The following is a 4,115-nucleotide window of genomic DNA, read 5'->3' as shown; positions in this document are numbered from 1 at the left end:
ACACTACCAACTGAGCTGCCTCTCCAGTCCCAAAACAGGACTTTGTATTGACCTGGATATCTCGGGTCGCTAATCAACTGGGTCAAGTTGGCAATAGCAACAACAGCAATAACAGTAATAATAACATTTAAATAACAGTGAGCGCAGAGGTATAAGGAGGAACTTAACATGGAGTCACAGCCTCATCTGGAAATAACTTTTCCAACCAGTTGAGAAGCACCCTAGCAGAGGAGCTGCTAGCGTCTGTAGATGAAGAGCAAAGCCGCAGGGAATCTCTCCCTCGAAGCTTAGCTTGCTGCTGTGTGAGATTCAGATGAAAACAATGGCTGCCCCTAGTAAGATTTACAAGGGTGCTTTAAAAACTCTAGGCAGGTTTGCTTTCCTGGCTCGACTGCTCTAGAGAAGTCCCCACTTAAATCCATGTACGGTCATTTTATATCTGCCATTACACACTCTTGTTTGCTGCGTGAAAGTCTTGCCAATGGGTTGTTTTCTCTTTCTGTTTTGTTTTGTGTGTTTGGCTTTTTAAAATGCTTTTTGAAACTGACAACACCCCAAACAGCAGAACAGCCCTGTGTATAAGACAGCTCCGGAAAGGCCCGAGTCAGGTACTGGGTGTAGGCGCAAGACAAACCGCATGGTCTGCCTTGGCAGCCCTGCCCTCACCTGCAAGCTGCCCCCCCACACACTCCCTTCCAAAATGCTGCTCTTCTCATGCCAATAGCTGGCTGGGCTGCTGTGAGAGGAAGCCCGTCACGGAGCGGGGAAGTCATGGGGATCGATATTATAAAAACTCAGCTTCTAAATTAAAACTTGACTTACCTTTTCAACCACATTCACATTACAAGCCCCACCTCTTAAAAGTCTCAGACAATCAAGAGTTAAGGGGTACTGGAGCTGGTGTAGTCTGGGGCTGCCATCCAGGGCCAGCTGAACAGGCAGCAGGAAGGGTTTGGTTCTGGCGAGGCTACAGACAGGCCATCTGGATGCTGGGAGGACCCAGAATGCCAGAAGCAACTTTTCAGTGTTGGGCTTCATTGAGTTTGGCCTGGAGAGTCTTAGGTATGAGAAGCAAACTGGAGTCTTCTTGCAACAGGGATTTGATGTTTTGAATTATGTAAAACAAATATCTACAACACATATTCTTTGGCAAAAAGGTCACTGGAACAATGTATACATGAGTAAACATACTTAGAGAAATGGGCGTCTTAACCATCATACACAAAGCCCTAGTTTGATCCCCACTGTGTGTGTGTATATACATACATACATACATTCATATATATGAAAGGGAGCAGATTTTTCTAAATTTAAAAGTATATAGATACTCTTAATGAGTTTCAATATTTCTGCTAGAAATTTGAATAGATTATTCAGAAAGAAAAGTTGCTTTTTATTTTCTATCGTGTTCTTCTAAAGATGTATTTTTCTTATAGACCAGCTGAAAAGTAATAGGTATTTACACTCACAATTAACTACATAGGCATAATGTCAGTGTGGGTCAAATGAAGTTACTTTTGTAGGAATTTTTTTTCCTTAGTAAAAATGAAAAACACACAATAAAAGAAAATATCCTGGAGGGGAACTGTAGCAATTTCCCTCCTCTATCACTTTCCAGCACACTTTGGAAGCCCACTCTAGAAGCCACCTCCTTCAAGACACCACCTGTTCCCCACTGGCTGTGCGCGTTTGCTTTGTTTGTGTAGTTCTTAGCTCTGAAAGGAAAACGTGAATGCAAATTCAACAAAATGAAAAATGGAGAATTTCCTTCAGAGAACCTTACCTTACCAAAGCACAGTGGATGGAGAAAGGGGAGGATTTTTGATTTTTTAATGCCCCCCCCTTTCCAAGGCATTAATTGTCCCCTAGCAGCAGAGAAGGGAATCCCACCCTTAGCTTCAGCCCAAGGTTCTAATAACATTTCAGAAGGGTGCACTGCTTTTATCGTGAACAATACCCGAGGCGTCATTAGCCTACTGCAGGGTTGACCTTCTCTCTCTCCTTGAGGGAAGAAAATAGAACAGAGCAAATGCATATGTCTGAATTATTTAAAAAAATATTATTTCCAGGAGCTGGAGAGATGGCTCAGAGGTTAAGAACACTGATTGCTCTTCCAGAGATCTTGAGTTCAACTCCCAGCAACCACATGATCGCTCACAACCATCTGTAATGAGATCTGGTGCCCTCTTCTGGCCTGCAGACAGGACACTGTATACATAATAAATAAATAATAAACTTTAAAAAAATATTATTTCCATCACGGAATGACCATTCTTCTGTTACCTTTGCTACCTCAGCAACAGGCCAGAGGACAAGGAAGCTGAGAAATAATTCCAACAACAAAGGACACTGGCTGTGGCCCATAGGGAGAGAAATACTTGTTCATGGTTCAGAGAGTACTTTCCCAAATAACCTCAGAATACATTCCTATTTTCAAAATCTAGACCAGAATATATTTTATTCTGCTGGGACAGTAAGTAGAAGCTTATTTAGAAAAAATAGAAAGCACTTATAAGAGGTAAAATAATTTCTACATGAAACTATTACTCAAATATATTAAAGAAAGGTGTCTTTACTTCTTTATAAATCTTAGTTTAGGCACATCTCTGTGAGTTCGAGGCTACCAAGTTCCAGGACAGTCAGAGCTACACAGAAAAACCTTGTCTCAAAATACAAACAAAGAAAAAAATCTCAGTTTATATTTCTGCACTTGTGTGCATGTGTGGTATATGTGTGTGATTTCAGGTGCATGTGTACCTGTGGCCTGCCCGTGGAGGTCAGAGGTCAAGCTCAGGTGCTGGCTCTCACATGCCACCTTGTATGATTCTAGTTTTTTTTTTGTTCACTGCTGCAAACACCAGGCTAGCTGGACCTGGAGTAGTCTCCGGTCTCTGCCTCCCACTTCACCTAACGTGAGCAAGGTTAAGTGTGTACCACTGTATCTAACTGAGCCACCTCCAAGCCCAGGGACTCTGTACTTCAAAGCCCACTACTATGGTTTATTTTTATCCATCAGGCACCCTGTACATCAGTCTTTAAGGGTGTACTATATGATTGTGCTTCACCTTGGCAACTGAGTAAAACTGGCAAGAAAGATAAGTTAAAACCAAATATTTAGGGACTAGAGATGATATCACATGCCTTTAATCCCAACACTCGAAAGGCAGGTGGATCTCTGAGTTCAAGTCCAGTCTGAACTTCATCTGGCCATTGTAGAGTCTCTGGACTGAAAGCCCAAACAAAGACTTCTGTGAGTTGCTTCTGGTCATGGTGTTCTGTCAGAGGAATGGAAATGAACTAGCATACAGAAAGATATTTTCACACAAGTATATAATGTGTTTGGAGAATAGTCCCCCATTCCCATTCCTTACTTTCTCGGCTCCTCTTTTTAGTACCATTTCCCCATAGACAATTTTACTTCTACTTGTATGCATAAAATCAAGGAACCACAAATGAGAGAAAATACACAATATCTATCTTTCTAACACTTCCCTAATTTGCCCAGTGTGATGATCTCGTTGCTCCCGTTTTCCTGTAAATGAATAACTTCAATTCTTTTCTAAGGCTGAGAAAGTTTCATTGCGTGTATAAGCCACATTTTACCATTCCTATCCTGTTGGCCGTTCCTATATCTAGGTTGTTTCCATAATTTAAGCACTGTGCATAGAGCTACAATACACATTGATACACAAGTGTCTCTATATGCCAACTTGAATACTTTGGGTAAATTCCTAACAATGGTCAAGCTGGGCCATATGATCAATCAATTTTTAGTTTTGTTGTTGCTGTTGTTTTTCCTTAGAACCACCATTCTACCAGTGGCAAAAGCCTTTGATCCCAGAACTCTGGAGGTAGAGGCAGGGGATACCTGTATACCTGTGAGTTCAAGGCCAGCCTGCTCTGCATAGTGAGTTCCAGGACAGCCAGAGCTACCTAGTGAAAGCTTGCCTCAAAAATAAATAAACAATTCAAAAAATAACCAGCATTCTGATTTCCATATTGACTGAACTAAATCCCCACCACATAAGGATTCTTTTGTTCATGTCCTTGCCGGCACTTGGTTTTGTTTTCTTTTTAATTTTTATTCATTTATTTTGGGTTGTTTTTTTATTTTG

This window comes from Microtus ochrogaster, chromosome 8 (genome assembly GCF_000317375.1).
Source record: "Microtus ochrogaster isolate Prairie Vole_2 chromosome 8, MicOch1.0, whole genome shotgun sequence".
NCBI lineage: Eukaryota > Metazoa > Chordata > Mammalia > Rodentia > Cricetidae > Microtus > Microtus ochrogaster.
This window is presented reverse-complemented; position numbering follows the sequence as displayed.